The sequence below is a fragment of the Juglans regia genome, chromosome 1, assembly GCF_001411555.2.
Source record: "Juglans regia cultivar Chandler chromosome 1, Walnut 2.0, whole genome shotgun sequence".
NCBI lineage: Eukaryota > Viridiplantae > Streptophyta > Magnoliopsida > Fagales > Juglandaceae > Juglans > Juglans regia.
The window spans coordinates 18,858,010-18,880,718 of NC_049901.1; positions in this window are offsets into that span (position 1 = coordinate 18,858,010).

The following is a 22,709-nucleotide window of genomic DNA, read 5'->3' on the forward strand; positions in this document are numbered from 1 at the left end:
CTCTCTAACATTACTTATTGTATTAGCAATTATTTAAATAATTTGAGATGACGTCAAATGTCTGATTATATATGGTATCAATACACCTATGGTGATACTATCAATACAACTAAGGATGAAAGTTAAGGATGAACTTACTAATATCTCGAGACTCCTTAATTATGATAATTACACCTATGGTGATACTATCAATACAACTAAGAAGCTTGGTATTAGTATGTGTAATGATAAAAAAAATTGTTTCATCAACAATTGAAGAATAGTAAGAAAGCCAAATATGAAATTGGAAATTTCTGTGAATAATTTGGCATTCCTCCTATTGCTCCTTCTAAACAGAAGCACAAACACTAGTAAATTTGCTAAACCTCACGCCAGGAAAATAAGTCATAACTGTGATGACTTTTGTAAAAAACCTGGCAATTTTTACAAGAAAAAAAATTCTTTGGTAAGAAAAAAGGTTTTCAAAACCCTCTAAAAGGAAAATGTTTTAATTGTGACAAGTCGGAACATTTTGCCGATAAATGTACCAAAAATTCCAATAAATTTAAAAACAAGTTTAATCAGTTAAATATTAATGATAGTGATCAAGAGAATCTGTTTCGTCTCTTAGAAACAAAATCTTCTGCACCATTTGACATTAATGAATTCAATTCAAGTGATTCTGAGTATGACCTAGAAACCGACTCTTCTGATTCTTCCAACATTAACCTTGGTTGTAATAATTCTTGTTACAAACCTTTGGGTAAAATAATCAATATCCTAACCAAAGTTGAAGAATAAGAAAATCTTTTAACCTTGATTAGTCAAATTACTAATCCTGAGCTCAAATAAGAATATCTTCATAAGCTCAAGAAGACAATGATTCGCCAAGAACCTGAAACTTCTAAATCAAAAATTAGCTTTTAAGAAACTTTGGAAAGATTTTAAAAGAAAAAACCCAAAAAAATTTCTACTATTGATTTAAAATGTGAAGTTGTTTTTATTATTAAAGAAATTGTTGATCTAAAAACTAAGATTAACAATCTCAAATCTAAAGATGATTATTTTAAACAAGAGTTATTATGTTTAAAAATTAATAAATAGTTTGATCAAGATATTAATGATGAGCAAATAAATGATTCAGATTCAAGTCAAAAGGTAGAAAAACCTTCTAAACAAAATCAAATTTGCTTGATCCATCGTACTATTCCTATGAAGAAATGGTTTTCTAAATTTACTATTATTATCTGTCATCAATATAAATTTACTGTGATTGCTATGATTGATTCTGGTTCTTTTATAGGAAAAAATAACACCTAATAAGTATTATGAAAAATATACTAAAAGATTATTCTAAAAAAATGGATCTCAGATGAAGATCAAGTATGAGTTCAATACTGCTCATATATGTCGGAATAATGTTTGTTTTAAAATTCTTTCGGTCCTTGTTCAAAATATTACTGATGACATACATAATTTTGTACATTTTATCACTCCTTAACTTTAAACATTAGACTAATTTTATTTATTTATATTGATTTTAGTCTTCAGATCAATGCTTGGAGTTGCTGAAAAAACAAATTAAGGAGGAGTATTGAAGTTAATTTATGTTTTCCAGAAACTCTTCAGTTTTCTAGTTTACTATTATTAGCGTTTGCTGTTGTTAGCTGTTTTTGGGAAGTTGTATTTTAATCAATGAATTTGTGAGTCTCAATGTAATAGTATAAGTATATGATTAAAGTGAAATGAAAAGGTAGAACCATAGAATCAATCCGTATACATAGAGAAAAAATTGCCGAAAACCCATATCATAAATTCCAAAACTAACCCATCCAAAAGCTTATGCTTCACTCCGATGCTAAGAAATTGTAGAATTACACATCTAAAAACATAGTTTTATTTGCAACCAAATGGGCCCTTTGAAATAAATATGTAAATAAAATTCTAATAGAAAAGGAAAAACATACAGGATCGAGAGCGTTGGTTCTGAGCCATAGTCAAAGTTCTAGAGTCTCAATTTGAGAAGCTTCAAGAGGGTGTGTACAACCGATTAACTTCAGAGCTTCCTCAATGCGATTTTCAATCTCACTGCACCCCATAACGCAAAAGGCAACATCAACCATCAAAGAGAGAATTTTTAACTTTTTTATTCAATTATGAAAATTATTCATGGCATTGATTGCAATCATATCGTGGCCTGAGAGCCTTCCGGCTTCCATGTCTCCCACATCATATCAATATCACCGTAACTGTTAAGAAAGAGAAGGAGACGTGTTTGAATAACTCAACGATGATTTTCTGTATTGTGCTTTGTACAAATTATATAGATGTACAATGAAACTAAGTAAGGAAATTTACAAATAAGGAAAACATTATTATGTAACGTATGCCTAGAAATGAGTAATCCCTGATTTGGTGCAAGATATGATTCTGTCAATAGTAACCAGAGAGCTTTAATGAAATGGGAAAAAATCTTTGAAATGAGGCCCAGACAGATCTAACTCAACGGAGGCACTCAGCTATGTTTTCTCACCGACGACCCTTCGACTTCACCGACGATCTACAACATGTTGGAAGACCAACCATCTCCTCCACCAACAGTGCGAAGTGCCAAAAAAATACCTGCAGAAGAACGTGCAACTTCTAGGCCAAGAAAGAATTTGAGAGTGCCAAGATCCTTGGTTTTGAAGTGAGTGGAGAGGAGGTTCTTGAAAAAATCAATTTGGGAAAGAGCATTGCCAGCAATTAAGATGTCATCGACATACACAAGAACAATAGTGATGCTGGTGTGGGTGACAAGGGTGAATAATGAGTGATCGGCCTGAGATTGACAAAAACCTGTATCAAGAAGCACAATGGTTAGTTTGAAAAACCAGTTGCGGGAGACTTGTTTGAGACCATATAAGGACTTTCTGAGTCGACAAACACGGGTCTCCCCCTGAGTGCAAAAACCAGGTGGTGGATTCATGTAGACTTCTTCATCAAGATCGCCGTGCAAAAAAGCATTGTTGACGTCGAGTTGATGAATGATCCAATTTTTTGTAGCAGCGATTGCAAATAAGCAGTGGACGGTGGTCATTTTGGCAACCGGAGCAAAAGTCTCATGATAGTCAAGACCTTCAACTTGAGTACCTTGGCAACCAGTTGGGCTTTATACCTTTCAATGGATCCATCGGCTTTGAGTTTGGTTTTGAAAACCCATTTACATCCAATGGGTTTCTTACCAGGTGGAAGATGCTCAAGAGTCCAAGTGGAGTTATCTTGTAGTGCGTGTAGTTCAGCAAACATCGCCTCGCGCCAATGAGGATGGCAAATAGCATCAGAGTAACATGAGGGTTCAATACAAGAGGTAAGAGCATTTAAATAAGTAATATGGGAGGGAGAAAAACGAGAATATGAAAGAAAGGCAGATAAGGGATGAGCAGTACTTGAAGCCGTGGAAGCAGATGAAGATGTCGTGGGCTTTATATGTACGGTGGGACATATGTAGTCATTGAGATAGGTGGGCCGTGTAGTGTGGCGGCGAGGACGAGATACAGGTGAAGGAGGGGATGGGGGTTGAGGAGGATTAGGAGGTGTTTGGGAAGTAGGGAGAATGAGTTCAGGGACGGGAAGAGGAATGATGGGAGATGGGAAAGGAGAAAAGGAGATGTCTGGAATATCTTGAAAAGGGAATTGTTGTTCATGGAAGGTGACGTCACGAGAATAGAAAATAGACTGTGTATCAAGATTGTATAGTTTGTATGCTTTGTGGGTGCTAGGGTAGCCGAGAAAGACACATTTAGTAGCACGAGGAGAGAATTTATCACGGTGAGCACGAAGAGTTTGTGCATAACAAAGACATCCAAACACACAAAGGTGGTCGTAGTTGGGTGTTTTGTTGAAGAGAACTTCAAAGGGAGATTTATTTTGGAGAGTGCGATTGGGAGTGCGATTAATGAGATATGCAGCAGTGAGAACACAATCACCCCAAAAAGGAAGGGGTAAGTGTGCTTGAAAACGGAGACTGCGGGCAACATTAAGAAGGTGCCGGTGTTTACGCTCCGCAACACCATTTTGTTGAGGAGTTTCAACACAGGTACGTTCATGAATAATGCCATGATCACGAAGATATGATTGAAATTGATGAGAAAGAAATTCTTGACCATTATCGGTCTAATAATTTTAACGGTGGTGTTAAATTGATTTTTGACATGGGAGAAAAAATGCGTTAAATGAGTGTAAGCTTCGAATTTAAAACGCATTAAATATAGCGAAGTTGTGCGAGAAAAATCATCAACAATTGTAAGAAAATAATGGGCTCCACATAAGGAAGAAGTATGATATCCACCCCAAATATCACAAAAAATCCGATTAACAATAGAAACGCTTTTAGTAGCAAAATTTGGAAAGGGTAATCTTGTGTGCTTTGAACGAGCACAAACATCACAATCAGAGAGAATATAAGAGGAATCTAAAACATTAGGGATAGTAAAACTGGAGGGATGACCTAGACGTTGATGCCATAGAGTCTTATTAGCAGTGGATTGAATAGCGAAAACCATAGGGGGTTCAGGACGGTACACATAAAGCCCTGATACCATGTTAAGAAAGAGAAGGAGACGTGTTTGAATAACTCAACGATGATTTTCTGTATTGTGCTTTGTACAAATTATATAGATGTACAATGAAACTAAGTAAGGAAATTTACAAATAAGGAAAACATTATTATGTAACGTATGCCTAGAAATGAGTAATCCCTGATTTGGTGCAAGATATGATTCTGTCAATAGTAACCAGAGAGCTTTAATGAAATGGGAAAAAATCTTTGAAATGAGGCCCAGACAGATCTAACTCAACGGAGGCACTCAGCTATGTTTTCTCACCGACGACCCTTCGACTTCACCGACGATCTACAACATGTTGGAAGACCAACCATCTCCTCCACCAACAGTGCGAAGTGGCCGAGAATTAGAACAAAAACAGCACCCTCAACAGCACAGAAGGCCCCTGTTTCTTGCACCAAAAACAGAGCAAGTTATGTGCTCTCAACCCCGACACTTCCCCGCATTTCACCACCCTCATGCACTTCACCGCCAGCAGAGGATGCCGGAAAGCAAGACTCCATGGTTGGACTGCATCCCCCAGCGCTCGGTTGTCGTTCTCCTCTCAGTAAGGCCACTCCAAACATTCTCTCACGGTGCTCTCTGTTCTCTCTCTCTCTCAGTGCCTGCTCTACCGCCGCACTCAACACCATCAACCTTAGCCCATCTCCCTACGCCGTCGCATGTTCACTTCTCTCTCAGTATGGAGCTCACCTCTCTGTTTGCACGTAAAGTCTGGTATAGACCTGACCTCTCTGTTCCTATGGGTTAAAAACAGAGCCTTCCACTTGCAGTGATTTTTGGGTAACTACCGGTTACAATTGTCGTGGGTGATGGTTTTCTTATGATATCGTTTGCCGATGCAGAAAAGTGCTTTCAGAAGGTATCGGTAATTCGTTTTTGCTTCTTGCTTATCCGTCGTAATGCTATGGAGAAAGCGACGGTTTCATAGTTTTTCAGATTTATATTATGCTGTTGGGTTGCGTCTTTTGATGGTTCGTTTCAGACTCTTGCAGTTTTGAAAGGATGTGATCTTCTTCGTGTTAGTTTTTTTCTTGATGAATCGTCCATCAACTTCGTTGTGAAATCTTGATTTGATCGATATTTGATTCCAAGAGATCACAATGACCGGTGAAAGGGCTTAATACCGATAAATTGAAAGTCAGTATTTGGTTCTAGGTATTCACCGCTTGACATTCTTAATTTTTAGCGGCTGCGTGAATTGGCTGTTTAGCCGAATTGTAAGGGCTGAATGCCAATACATCAATTAAAAACTTGGCTTTTATATAATTAAATAGATGCGGCGGTCAGCGGTGATCATGACCTACCCAGCTAGTGTGCACACGTACAACATCCTAAAGTTGGTAGTTTGTGGCCGACAACATCGTAAACTACTGATTTTTGTTGTTTTAGTAACAACATCATAATCCCAAGTGATCGGTGATGATGCCCAAATACACACCTTGAGTAAAGAAGAATTTAATAAGTAACAAAGAATATCTCGAACAAATGGATTATATGAAAGAAGAAAATAGTCAAAAAAAGTTAGTACTTTTCTCAAATTTTCAAATGTACAATTATATGAGAGGAAATTTTCATGTTCAAACGTACAATTATAATACTTTCGAACAAGAAAAAAAATGCAGGAAATTTTCTGCATCTTTTAGGCATCTTTGTGATGGTCTGAAACGTTCAGACGTTTCAAATTTATGTTCAAACGTGAAAGGAAACATTCGAACGTAAAGTTTTCTAATGTTCGAACATGAAAATAAAAGTGCAGGAATTTTTTCGCTCAATTTAGGTACCTCTGTGATAATCTGAAACGTTCAGAGGTTAAAATTTTACGTCCGAACGTTGGTTGATGAAAATCAAAGGGAATTAAAAAACGTTCGAACGCTAAATTCACTTAACGTTCGAACATGAAAACAAAAGTGCGGGAAATTTTTCACTAGATTTAGGGCACTGTCATAGGAAGATACATTCGAACAGATATAGAAAACGTCTGAACGTTCTCCACAAAAAATTTATCCGAGTTTTTTAACATTCGAACGTCATCTAAAAATTGGGCAGGATTATATAACGTTCAAACGTACAACTTAAACATTCGAACGTTTTATCTAATAATTTTATGATTGAATGAATACACGCACGGGAGGCAGCAGCCTCATGTGTGCGCAACAATGAGAGACGTGAGAGAGGGTCTTCGTGGGTTAGAGAGAGAGTTGAGAGAGAGAGAGAGTTGAGTGAGAGAGGGTCGTGGGTTAGAGAGAGTTAGAGTGAGAAAGTGTTAGAGTGAGAGTTGAAGAACGTTTTGGTAAGGAAAAACTTATTTTCTTTTGTATTTTCTTGTGTTTTTGTTATATATATTTCTAATAAGTTAGTGTTACATTTTTTTGAAGGATTGGTTGTTTCGGCAAGTTGGAATCTTCTTATTTGTAAGATGATATTGTGAGTGCTAGGTATATTTATAAACTTTAACAATATGTTTATATATTTTATGCTTACTCTTGAAATATTATGATTATTATTTGTAAATTTTGTGAATAGTTTGTGATTTTATCATGATATTCATTGATGAATTAATATGCGTATAAATATTGTTATGGTAATATTGTGAATATGTTGTGATATGGATTTGAAATATTGTTATTATTTTTGTGAATTTTGTTTGAATATGTTTATATGGTTAGAAATATATTATGAGTTTATGGTGTTCATTAATGAATTAATATGTGTAAAAATATTCTTGTGAGAATATTATGAATATGTTGTGATATGGATTTGAAATGTTGTGATTATTGTTTGTGAATTTTGTTTGAATATGTTTACATGGTTAGAAATATATTGTGAGTTTATGGTGTTCACTGATGAATTAATATGTGTAGAAATATTGTTGTGGGAATATTGTGAAATGGATTTGAAATATAGTGATTATTATTTGTTAATTTTGTTTGAATATGTTTATATGGTTAGAAATATATTGTGTTTACTTTTTAGTATTTATGTGAATTTTTTTATATAATATTATTTTCTGTTTTTTGAATTTTGAATTTGTTCTTTAAGAAGAAAATTTTAAGTTTAGGATCTTAATTTAAGTAAAGATTAAAAACATTTAATATATATTTAATATGAGACTTAGGAGATGTTTGGATTCGAAGATGACTTGAGATGACCTAAGATGAGTTGAGATAGATTGTGAATAGTAGTGAAATTTGTGAGTTAAAGTTGCTGAATAGTAATGAATAGTGAGATGAGTTGAGATGAGCTGAGATGACTTACGAATCCAAACAAGCCCTTAATATTTAACATTTAATAAGTATATATAATATATTCATATTAATTTAGTTAGAATATGATTATTATTCAAATTATAACTATGACTATTAATAAAATTATATATTTTTTTAATTTTTTCTTATTGATTAAGGATGTTAAAAAATACTTAAAAAATGATAAAAAAATAATAAACTTTAAATACATTATAAGTAATAAATTAGTAGTAAAAGAGTCATAACCATAATATAACTGCCCTATAAATATATATATATATATATATATATATATATATATACATACTATGTAAAAGCAACGTGCAATGCACGTTTACTTAATTGATATTTAATTTTTTTTATTAAGTACTAATTTTTTATTGATAAAGACATAATATTTCAATTTAATTAAATAACGATGTAATGCTTATGTCGTATTTTTCTAATGATGTTCGGAACTTATTTTATTAGAATTTTACTACATAACTTCTACCACACTCCACACTCTACATTCTATATTTTATATTTTTTTAAATTTTTTTTGAGTTTATTTTTTAAAAATTATTTCAATTTTTTTTTTTATTATTTATATCATAAATATTTGATAAAAGAAAAAAAAATTAAAAATTAAAAAAATGTGAAATGTAGATATGAGGAAGTTGTGAAGATTATTTCATTACTTTTTAATATAGTTTCAGATAATTAGAAAATTATTATTTTTTTAATTAATTGTCAATCCTTTGGTGTCACATGAATGATGATAACGATCTTGGGGATCCTACTGTCAGACCTAGGCCGGCTGGATCTCATGACTATTTACTCTTTGGGCCATGCATCATCTCATAAGTCTAAAATCTTTACGTGAATCATGTTTTTATTGTTTAGAACTTTTTTTTTTTTTTTTTTAGATGGGATAAAATGAGATAGAATGGGTTAAGATTAAAATTAAAAAGTTAAATAAAATATTATTATAATATAATTTTTAATATTAAATTTATTTTAAAATTTAAAAAATTTGAATTATTTATTTTATTTTATATAAAAATTTAAAAAAATTATAATAATAAAATAAGACTTTTTAAAATTTCTAAAATTTTGAATTTTATTTTTAAAAACAAACAAGCCCTAAATTTGTTTGTGGTTTCTGAATCATGAAACTTAATTTTAATTTTTTATATATTATTTCACTCTATTAAACCCTATTTCAATTTTACATCCTCACAATAATAATTTTTTATTTTAGCCTCTATCCCCTACCTCTTATCATTCTATTCTATATATGTTCTCAATATGTAACCTGGTGCAAATAGTACCTACGTCCTGATACCACGTGAAACTGAAGAGCTCATAAATTTATAAAGAGCTTAGAGATCGAAAAGTAACAAAACCACGTGAAAAATAATTATTTACTGCATCCCTCTTAAATTTGTCATCAGTTTTGTCCCTCTCATTTCATTTACGAGAAAAGCTCCAGTGTAAGATCATGATAGCCTGTGGGATGTAGGATCTTAAATTAAATACATACCTCTATACGGCACCGTTTAAAGAAAGAATAACCCTCATCACCGACTTTCATTTCGACACTGACAATTTCAAAATTTTTACTAAACAAACTATGAACTAAACCTAAGATTTATTTCTTCTGTCTACTTCTTTCCTCTCTCTTCACACTTTCTTCTCAAATCTTTTTCTCCGCCCTCTCTCTTTCTCATTTTCTCCTCATCTTCTCTCTCTGAAACCATTCTTATTTCTCTTCTTTTATCTTTTCTTCGTTTTGTATATTATTTTCGTCTTCATCTTCGACACTTCTCTCTTCAAGTTTGTCTTCATTTTCATCTTTGATACTTCTCTCTTCAGGTTTATAAAATATATATTTTTTTTCATTTTATTGACGGTTTTTTTTTCTTATTTTGCTATTTACAGATTATTTAAAAGATCTTTTTTTTTTTGGATGTTTGATTATTTTTTCCTTTAGATTTGCATGTCGTGAGTTGTCTGTTTTCTATTTTTGCTTTCGTTATTTAAACTTTCTTGAAAAAATATAATTTTTTTATGCTCTATGCAGAGATTTTTTTCTTGTGGGTTTGCATGTTGTGAGTTTTGTCTTTAGGTTTTATATACGGTTTTCATTTTTATTTTTTGAAACAAAGTAGATGGGTTTTTGTTTTTTCGGTTTGCATGTTGTTAGTTTGTTTGTTCTTTACTTTAGTGATGTTTAGATCTTTGTTTTTCTTTGTAGTTCTCTCTGTTGTTGCTTCTGCAATTCTTCTTCAAGTATATTGTACTACATATTTGGCTTTTGTTTTCACATGAAATGTTTTTATTTATTTTGTGCCATATTCTCTTTTGAAATACAAGCTTGTATCTTTCAGACCTTATGATTGATGTTATAAACATGTTCAGATCTTTGTTTTTCTTTGTAGTTCTCTCTATTGGTTTTGGTCTTTATAAATTTCAACAGATTGATACCTCTTAACAGATTTATACCTCTAACTTTAAATCTGAGTATTTGTAATTCAAATCTGTCAAGATAAAAATTATTTTTTCTTAGTTTGTTTATTTTCTTATGGGGTTAATTTACTTGGTTTGTATTGTATCTGGATGTTTGTTTTCTAATTTTTTTTTTTTTCATGTTTGTTTTATGGGAAAAATGTATGGGTTTATTTTTTAATGCTTGACAAGTGTAGGCAAATGAAGAAACCATTTTCATTCCTTATAGATCTAGATCTGAAAAGTTTTTTTTTTTTTTAGCAGATCTGAAATAATTTTTTTCTAACTTTTTTTGTTGTAATTGGTCGTTTAATTTTTCTAAGATCTGTTGTTTTTTTTTTTTTCGTCTAGAGTAATGAAAAAATCATCTTCATTCGCTATAGATCTAAGCAGTTATCAATTTTTTTGAATTTTGTTTTGAAAAATCATCTTCACAATTTCTATGGACCATGTATACCTTAATCATGGTTGATAGATTAATTAACTTAATCATGTATACCTTTTTGACTTAGGGACGATTTGAATTGTTTGGTGGTTTCAAGGCCATCAAGGAACTATTGAATATGTTATTTTATGTTAATACAAAAGTACATTTTCTTTATAGACTCAAGTATGAAACGTTTTGTGCAATATTCTCTTTCGAAATAGAAGCTTGTATCTTTCAGACCTTGTGATTGATGTTATAAACATGTTCAGATCTTTGTTTCTCTTTGTAGTTCTCTCTTTTGGTTTTGGTCTTTATAAACTTCAACAGATTTATTCCTCTTAACAGATTTATACCTCTAACTTTAAATTTGAGTATTTGTAATTCAAATCTGTTAGGATAAAAATTATTTTTTCTTAGTTTGTTTATTTTCTTATGGGTTTAATTTACTTGGTTTGTATTGTATCTGAATGTTTGTTTTCCATTTTTTTTCATGTTTTTTTTTGAGAAAAATGTATGGGTTTATTTTTAAATGTTTGTTCTCAATATTTTTTTTTCCATGCAGTCATTGTTCTTGGTTCCTCTTCTCTTCTTTTTTTTTTCTTTCCAAAAACTTGTTGCTTTGTTTGGGTACAGTCTGTCACTATATAATGGCCCCCTTCTCCAGGTAATTTCTGACCATTGTTTTCCTCAGTTTTTATACTTGATTTTCAAATTATCTCTGCTACATTTTTCTTACAAATATGAACAAACATGTGTAATGCATAGATAAACTATATATATACTATAAACACACAAAACATAGATAAACTATATAAAGAGATACTATAAACTCACAAAAGGCAGGTACACTGACCTTTTCAATGTTCCTTAAAAACTTAGGATCACTGCACTGCTTCCACAAACCTGATTTGAGAGAAACAGAGTGTAGAATAAACAAAAATAAATAAAAGATAAACTGAATATGCAGTTGTATGAATAAGTTTTCTGAATTGAGTTTTTTGATATGTTTTTTAATAAGTTTTATAAATTTCTAGATTTTATGGTATCAGTTTCTTCATTTCTTCGAAATATGAACAAAAATATGTAATGCATAGATAAGTTTATACTACAAACACAGAAAAGACTGTTATACTCACTTTCCAATCTTCCTTGAAAACGTAGCACCAATGCACTGAAAGTAAGAGAAGCGTTTTCTTAAACACAGTTCAATGCCTCTAGCTTTGCTACGAAATATGTATGTTCTTAAATACAGTTCAATGCCTCTAGCCTTGCTACGAAATATGTCTCTTGGTGTTCAAACATTGAACTTGACTACTGAACTACCTGGCCATTCAACTGCCTCATGTGATTATAAATTCCAAATTTATCAATGCCTAGACAAACGGACAAAAAAAGTAAATTATTAAATATGATAAGTTATACTGCATATTATAACTTACAAGTGATTAAAATCTGCCTCCGTAGATTTAACATTGCATGCAATATAATATCACTACAACAGAATGTGTCTTTTGTGACAGAGGAAACTGTTACCAAAAAAGGGCAAACCGTCACTAAACATATTTGGTGACGGTTTGAAACCGTCACCTAAAGTGCGTCACAGAAAACATTTGGTGACGGTTTACTGTTCAACCGTCACAAAAAATATTTTTAGTGACGGTTGGAAGTGTTCCGTTCGGTACAACGTTTGAACGTTCATGTTTTTGTGACGGTTATAAACTGTCACAGAAAATAACGTTCGGACGTAAAATAAAACGTTCAGACGTTATACCCGACCGATTGGGGTTCGAATGAGAGAATTTGACGTTCGCTGAATATCGTTCGAACGTATAATATTTACATTCGGACGTTCACCCGACTGATTGGCGTTCGAATGAGATAATTTTACGTTCGTTGATTATCGTTCGAACGTAATATATTTACGTTCGAATGTTAATGCGTCCGAACGTTAACAACAATAAACGTTCAAATATTTGTTCCAACGTAAACGTAAATGTTCAAACGTAGCGCGTATAATGTTCGGACGTTATTTCGAATGTAAACGAAGGAGCGTTCGAATGCAAGTTCCTTGTTCGAACGTTAATCGCTTTTCCGTTCGAACGGTTTGTTCGTTTTAGCGCGAATACGTTCGAACGTACAGTTTGACGTTCGAACGATCAAATTGTATTCACATTCGAACATTTGTTAGAGTGTGAACCAACGTTCGAACGATTTTTATTTACATTCGAACGTACAGATCAGAAATACGAATTTCATAAAATTTAAAAACATAATACCAATGTTATATCATATTACATACCCAATTAACAATAACAATGTCTTATAAAAGCACAAAATTAGATACTAAAACTAGTCAGAAATATTGATAAAATTTATTTCTTTTTTTTCCTCGCCCACGGGGATTCTGTTGCAACGACATAACACGCTCCATTTGCACCATCATCTCTCGTTGCACTTGCTCTTGCACTTCACTGCGTATTCTTTCCTCCTGGTCTCTCTATTGGTCCTGCAAACGCGTCTCTAAATGAGACTGTCATTCTAAGAGAGACTCTAACTCTTGCTATCTCGACCTCATATACTCATTCTCACGCCGTGCAGCTTCTAAATCTGCCGTAAGATTATTAATTTGTGAAACCGATGAGGTTGAGGAGGATGAACTTTTATGCTTGATAGATCGTCCCAAACCTCTTGCCATACTAGACTGCGGCCCGAGCACTTGCGTGAATATGTCTATGTCACTAGGAGAGGATTCCTCAAAAGCCGACTGCATCTCCATCATTTTTCTCTGCAATTTAAAAGGTAATGATCGTAAATAATTTAGTAACGTATTAAAAGAAATAGAAATAAGAAATAAACTATTAAAATGTGATATAAATAATTTATTGAATAAAATTAACACTGCTTACATAATTATCTTCAGCGACAGGATCCATCCACTCACTATGCTCATTAGTGTGAGCAGCAGCATAGACATGAATGAGGGAAAAATTTTCTGGATCATCACGTTTCTAACAAAGCGACAATATTAGCAATTTTAAAAAGATAATGTTAGTACTTATCAGAAAGAATATCAGGAAAATAAATGAATTCTATGATTTTTTAATTACCATTTTTTCAGCAAGACGGTGGAATGACCTTGAACCGGCACGATGATGGACAGTCAGAGCGGATCTATTATGTGCATTTGTAGAACTCAAGTGCTATAAAATATATTAAAAATATTAATTGTAATATGTACACATGCATATAATATATAGAACGAATATGAATGTAAATAATTAAAAGATATAAATATAAAATACATGATAATCTAGAGATGCAAAAAGATCACAACACTTTCTCCAATCATCTAACTTCATTTGCTGAAAAGGAGATTGCGCAGCCTCTTCCAACGTCTCAAACTTCTTGAAGTGGTCATGACATCGTCCTTTGTGACGTCGGAATAGTGTAGCCATCAACTCATTCACGGTTCTCAAATCCTCGCTACGGCCAAAGTCAAGGTCGAATTCATCCTAACAAAGGAATCAGGTCAAAAATATAATATATTAATCTAGGTGAAAAAAATGTACTGAAAAGTAAACTCACCAGCACACGACTTCGAATGTGCTCCTTAATCTCATTCGGAACATCTCGCTATGAGCGCACATAAAATAGAGCATAAGCTTGAACTACTATGCCAATATAAGAGGAAAGCACTGCTGCACTATCATCCACTCCTCCAGTAGAATTATCAAGAATTGTGACCTTCAGTTTACCGTGCCTTCTATTTTTTTCAAGAGAGATTCCACGTGTATAACCACGACCGCGACATGCAGATGCCTCAACTACATGATAATAGATATACTATAATTAAAATTATATAGTTATTGAGAAAAAAGTATTAACTATATATATAATTATCAACGACAATATTTCCTTACTGGTAGGTGTCGACTGGCTGTTGTTCTCTTCTGTGTTAGATTGATCTTCAGGAACGGATTCCTCGAGTAGAGAGTCCTCAATGGATTCAGGACTTGGACTTGGCGGAGGCACATTTCTTCGTGCTCGTTTTGGCGGCATTCTTGAAAATAATTAATTATATCAAAGAAAATTAATTAGAAAAAATTATGAAAATTGAAGATATTTTATAGTCACCTAGCTGTATGAATAAAATATTTAGTACTTTTATTCTTCATTTTTAGATGAATTCTCCATGCTTATTTAAGAATCTCTATCAATAACATCTTCATCATCATCATGCACCTCTTCTTCATCATCCTTATCCACCTCCTGCCCGGATTCTGATTCGTCTTCATCTTCTGCTCGTCTTCTTCTTCTTCCTCCTCACTTACTTGAATTAAATGATCATTTAATACAGACGGGTCGAGATGGACGGGTGGAACATCATTTCTACACAAGGGGAGCAACTCGAGTGCACCGAGGTCAACAAACAAGTTAATACCCTCTCCATCTTCCTGGTATGCCTCAACAATCGGAGTGTCATCTTCTTCTCCACTATTCTCATAATCTGCACTCGTTCTTGCTTCATATATATTTCGAGGAATAAATTTTTGTACGACTCGCCAAGTTATCTCTCCACTATCTTCATCAGCACTTTTCATTGGATCAATCAAGTAATAGACTTGGGTAGCTTGACAAGCCAATACAAATGGATCATCTTCGTACCATTTAGATGTAGTATTGACACTCGTAAAGTGATTATCCCTATGTATCGAAACCCGACCACCGCCTAGATCCCACCAATCACATTTAAAGACATATGTTACAGACCTACCCAGATATTTCAATCCGATAATATCACGTATGACACCATAATAGTCAATATCATATGTTCCATGACTCCCCTCGACCAACACATCACAATTTTGAGTCTTTCTATTACGTTCACGGTCCAAAGTATGAAATCTATAACCTCGAACCGTGCATGCAGTATATCGAAATGCTCTATTTGAGGGACCACGGGCCAATGCATACAATTCAAAAGAAATTGATCCGGGATCACGAGCACGTTGTTCCAAAATCTAACAATTGAAATAGTATATATTTATTATTTCATTATCCAGAGTTAAAAATTTCACAATATAACATATATATAATTTTAGGTTCATACACGTTCTTCAAACCATCCGAGAAATTCTTCCTCGTGTCTTGCCTCTATATTTTCTACGCCTTCCGTCCTAAGTTTGTCCATGTGGTCATTGTTATAACATGTTGCAAAAGAAGTATATTTTCAGCACAACAATTATAATTAATTTTAAGAAAACTATAATTATTCAAAGCACGTTCGAAATGACATACCTAAGATAATCATCAATCTCTCGGCAATTATTTAGCACATACCACCGAACTTTACCCAACTCTCCATCAATTAAATTGTAACCTGTTTGTGCACCCAATGGTCGTACATTCTGGGAAAACACTGATAGCTCACGAGGAGGCGGAGTAGCAAGATCAGTATTTCGCTCTTGACTATTAAATCGTGTCTCAACACCACGAAGATATAGAGAGCAAAATGTTAACCATTCATCGTGTATATAGGCTTCTGCTATTGAACCCTCAGCTTTGGCTTTATTCCCAACTGTGCACTTCAATCGACCCAAATATCTTTCAACTGGATACATCCAACGGAACTGCACCGGTCCACCCAGAAGTACCTCTCGCGGTAAATGTATTGCTAAATGGACCATGACATCAAAAAATGATGGTGGAAAGATCTACTCGAATTTTCATAGTATAGTAGCAATGTCTTCTTCCAATTTCGACAACACATCTCGATTTACTACCCGAGCGCACAAATCCTTGAAAAACATACAGAGTTCAGATATGGCGACACGTACATTAGATGTAAGCTTCCCATGAATTCCCACAGGTAATAACTTCTGTAAAAATACGTGACAATCATGACTTTTCAATCCATTGATTTTCCAATCATCAGGACTCACACATCTACCAATATTTGAAGCATAACCATCTGGCAACTTCACACCTTGCAACTATTTGCAGAAATCCATCCTCTCCTCCCTCGTCATCGTAAAACATGCATGCGGCATGACCACCCTATTGCCTTCCACCCGCAAATGCAGATTATGTTTAATTCTCATTCTCTCAAGATCTTTCCTCGTCTTGATCGTGTCTTTCGTCTTTTTGTTTATACTCATCAATGTACCCAGTATATTATCACAAATATTCTTTTCTATGTGTATTACATCCAAACTATGTCGCAACTTGCATAACGACCAATACGACAACTCAAAAAAAATACTATGCTTTGTCCAATTCAATTCTGATGCGCCTCTTTTTTTCTTGTTATTTCCCCGACCTTTGTCAAAATTGTTCGCTCTAACATGTTGCAGTTGTTCCACTATCTCTTCTCCAGACAACTCTTTTGGTGCAATCCTATCCTCTACTCTCCCATCAAACTTGGCACATTCTCTTCTCCATGCATGATTTGCTGGTAAATAACGTCGATGACCCATGAAACATAACTTCTAAGAATATTTTAGCCACTCACTAGCAGTTTCTTTATTACACGTCGGACACGCTAACTTCCCTTTCGTACTCCAGCCGGAAAGATTCCCATACGCCGGAAAATCATTTATGGTCCACATTACCGCAGCATGCATCTGAAAAGATGTCAACTTAGATGCATCATAAGTTCTAACGCCTGTTTCCCATAACTCTTTCAGCTCTTCAATCAACGGCTGCATGAATACATCAATATCATTCACAGGTGATCTAGGGCCAGGGATGAGTAAAGTTAACAAAAAGTTTGGCGCCTTCATGCACCTCCATGGTGGAAGATTGTACGGAATCAATACCACGGGCCAAGTGCTATAACTTGTACTCATATTCCCAAAAGGGTTGAATCCATCGGTTGTGAGTCCCAGGCGCACGTTCCGAGCTTCTATCCCAAACTCTGGATACTGATTATCGAAAGACTGCCACGCAAGTGAATCAGCTGGATGCCTCATATATGCGTCATTCTTAACTCTTTTCTCCTCGTGCCACCTCATATCATTAGCTGTTTTCTTACACATATATAGTCTTTGCAACCTAGGTTTCAAGGAAAAATACCGCAACACCTTAATCAGCACGTTTTTCTTACCCTTCCACCTCGACTCTCCACATACAGGACATGTTTGTTTCTCCTCATTCTCCTTCCAGAACAATACACAATCATTCTTGCATGCATGTATGGACTTATACTCAAATCCTAATCCCTTTCTCAACTGTTTCGCTTCATAAAATTTCTTGGGCAATGCGGACCCTTCGGGAAACATCTCATTAAATAAGTCTAATACCATGTTTATTGCTTTCGTCGACATCCCACACAATGATTTAATGTGAAGTAACCGCACAATAAACTACATTTTGGAATGTTTTGTACAACCTGGGTAAAGCTCGCGCTTTGCATCTTCCCACAGTGAAGGAAAATTTTCACAATCAGTCTCTACTCCACCACTTAAGGCATTGTCGTTAACCTCATCCATAAACATCTCAGCTCCAATGTCACCCAACATCTCCTCCATCTCATCATGCTCATAATCATCATCCATGTGTCGCAGATAATCCTGATGATCGACCAATACATCTGCTGACCCTTCATACGGCTCACCATGCAGTACCCATCGCGTATACCCCAGATCCATACCATTCACAAATATATGACACTCTACTTCATCCAATCCTATCACACACAAATTTTTACACCCTCGACATAGACACTTAATGCAACCACAACTATCAGCAGAGGTCCGTGCAAAATCAATGAAGGTTCTTACTCCACGTGCATAGGGTACGTAATCCTTTCCAAGTCTATCGTCCAGACGCATCCAATTTTTGTCCATTTCTAAAAACATCTATATATTAATAACACTTACGTTGAAAATACCACATGCATGTCATGCTCCAATTCTCATTGCTTTTTTTATAAGGTAGTTGGTCCTATCCCATTCGAGATTATATTATCCATATTGCATAAATCTCGTCACTCTACTAATTTCCACGTTAGTAGAAATTTCGGCAGCACCTCCCCATAGTTCTCCAAGTATACATGTTCAAATATCGGGATTGTAACCCTACGAACAGTATACCCGAAGAACAGTAGAAGAAGATACCGAAACTTCATATTAAACGTGGAAAGTAGCGAGTAACAAAAATGTGCAATAAACATAATATAATCTTAAACTGTCCACACTGGACAATTCAGGAATCAGTGGACACATAAATGTACACTGATTCCCAAACGGGTCTAAGGGTATTTATGCAATGTCACACGCATCTAGCAAAAAATCATACTAACAATATCTCCATGTTGTTTACATTAACAATGTTACTTTCAAGTAGTGTTATATTGTTAAATTAAAGAGAGATGGAAGATTATGTGACCCTAAGTTTCGTGTTTTGTACACAACGAGGGAGAATTATCTTGAAGAAATGTTTAAATTTTAATCTAATTACTTAACCGTCACAAATTGTCCGCCCTTGACAACTCTCAAGGCCGGAGAGACTATGACAGTCAAGCAGTTAAATTAAAATTTCAACATTTCTTCAAGATAATATTCCCTCGTTGTGTACAAGATCATCATTCTTAAAGTATAATTTTAATTGTTATACTTAATTTCAAAGGTTATACTATAATTGTTATATATAATTTCTGAGATTATTATATAATTTTAATTATTATCATTCCACAATTATAATCTTAATTGTTATACTTAATTGAGTGAGTTATTTATTTATTATAGACAATAAGTATATAATTTTTATATAAGCATCTATTTGATCCTTATTTTCTTTCTCTTTAGTTTATAATAAATAAGTATATTTACTTAATTCCAACTCTCCTTATTTAGTAGGTTCAAGACTTTTTTATTGAAGAGTATTTTAAAGGTTATATTAAAATTTTAATTATTATCATTCTTAAAGTATAATTTTAATTGTTATACTTAAATTTCAAAAGTTTTAATATAATTTTAAATATTATAATTCTTAAAGAGTTACTTTTATTTGCTATTACTTAATTTCAAATTATATTATCAATATTTAATTATTACTATTCTTAAAGTTTCTTATTTTAATTATCATACTTAAATTTCAAAGGTTATAATATAATTTTAATTATTATAATTCTTAAAGAGTTACTTTTATTTGTTATTACTTAATTTGAAATATTATTATCACAATATTTCAAATTCATATCACAAAATATTCACAATAACTCACAAACTATTTACAAACTATACAAACAATAATCACAATATATTCACAATAACATTGTATATGTTCACAAAACATGTATTAACAAAGCTTAAAGACAATATATTTGTAACAATGTAAACATATTCAAACGTCATTCACAAATAATAATTTAAATTGCTCAAGTTCATATCACAATATATTCACAATAACACACAATATATTCACAAAATAATATGCCACATGTATTAACATATTCCTAAACTTGAGTAAGCAATAAACATGTATTAACAAAGCCTAATGACAATATATTTCTAATAATGTTTCTTCAAAACGTCATTCAAAAATAATAAACACAATATTTCAAATCCATATTACAACATATTTACAATAATTCACAAACTATTTACAAACTATACAAACAATAATCACATTATTTCAAGAGTAAGCATAAAATCACATGCAACAACATATTGATAAAGTTTAGAAATATACCTAGCACTCACAATGTTCTAGCCTCTTACAAATCAAAATCTTCCAACTTCCCAAAACAACCAATCAAATACAATACTAATTTATTAGAAATATTCTATAACAAAAACACAATATAAATATCATAAAATTCATAAAAAGACAATAAATTAAAATTTTTTCTTACCAAGACTCAACTCTCTCTCACTCTAACCCTCTCTCTCTCTCTCTCTCCTGCAAAGCCTCGGGCCGTAAGTAACTTCTAACCCTCTCACTCTCTGTTGCGCGCACGGGAGAAGAAGAAATGATATGTTTCTCCCGTGTGCGTACTGATTAAGTTCTAATATATAAGTTCACACGTTCGAACGTTTAAGTTGTACGTCCGAACGTTATATTTTAAAATTTTCCCGCCCAGAACGTTCGGACGTTTACAATACACGTTCGAACGTAATCTTCTTCTGATGTAACATAAAATCTAGCGGGAAAGTTCCCGCACTTTCCTCATATATGTTCGAATGTATCACAATTTTCCGTTCGAACGTTCGTAGATTTTCAGATGAACGTTCGAACATCTAACTAAGACGTCCGAACGTACATTTCATCAAAGTGTTGCCATATTTGAGCGGGAAATTTCCCGCACTAATTTAACTAACGTTCGGACGTTAACAAATTTGGCGTTCGGATATACATAATTTTCTGGTGATTTTCATCAAATAACGTTCGAACGTATAGTATAAACGCCCGAACGTCTGAATAATCACACAGATACCTTAATCGAGCGGGAAATTTCCCGCCTCTTGGTTTAACGTTCGAACGTTAACTTGAAAGGTTCGAACGTACTATTCCTACTATACTTATTAAATGAGAACATAAATCATGTATATAATATATAAACTATACCATATATATATAAATCTTAAGCATATATATTAAATTGTTATTTATTAAATTCTAACTTATATACTAACTTATAATATAATATATATATTACATTGTATATATCTATAACTCTATACTACATTGTATAATATGCTAGCATAATACTCTAAATGAGAACATAAATGTATATAATATATAAACTATATCATATATATAAATCTTAAGGATATATATTAAATTGTTACTTATTAAATTCTAACTTATAATATAATATATATATTACATGGTATATATCTATAACTATTTACTATATTGTATAGTATGATAGCATAATACTTTAAATGAAAACATAAATGTATATAATATATAAACTATACCATATATATAAATCTTGAGGATATATATTAAATTGTTACTTATTAAATTCTAACTTATATACTAACTTATAATATAATATATATATTACATTGTATACATCTATAACTATATACTACATTGTATAGTATGATAGCATAATACTTTAAATGAGAACATAAGTGTATATAATATATAAACTATACCATATATATATATAAATCAAATGGTCCATATATTAAATTGTTACTTATTAAATTCTTTATTATATACTAACTTATAATATAATATATATACTACATTGTATATATCTATAACTATATACTACATTGTATAGTATGATAGCATAATACTTTAAATGAGAACATAAATGTATATAATAAAGAATATTTATGTATTAAATGTATTAAATCCATATCACAGAATATTCACAATATTCTTACAACAATATTTATGCACATATTAATTCATCAATAAACACCATAAACTCATAAACTATTCACAAAATTTACAAACAATAATCACAATTATTTCAAGAGTAAGCATAAAATCACAACAACATGTATAAACATATTGCTAAACTTTAAAAATATAACAAGTACTCACAAACGTCAAACCAATTTGGCTTAATTGTCAATAATACTATATAACATCTTAATATATAACATAAACATTTATAATATAATATATTATAGATATTATTTTTGAAATTAAATTGACAAATGTTCGAACGTAATTATTATTACGTTCGAACGTTCTGTGTATATAAGGCCAAAACCGAAAGTCGAAATGACATTTCCAAAACGTAATTATCAAAAGTCCGTTACGTTGCATGCCGCCACGCCTCCGTCACCGCCGCCTTCAACTCCGCCACAACCGTCACAAAAAAGTAGGCATTCATCTTTTATTCAAATAACATGTATTTTATTGAAATTTGGATTGAGTTTTGTTTAAAATCGGATAAGTGGTGGCCGGATATTCAACTCCATTTTCCGGTCACCACGGCCAGCCATTGGCCGAATAGTCACCGTGGAAATGTTTCTTGAAGTGTATACTTCA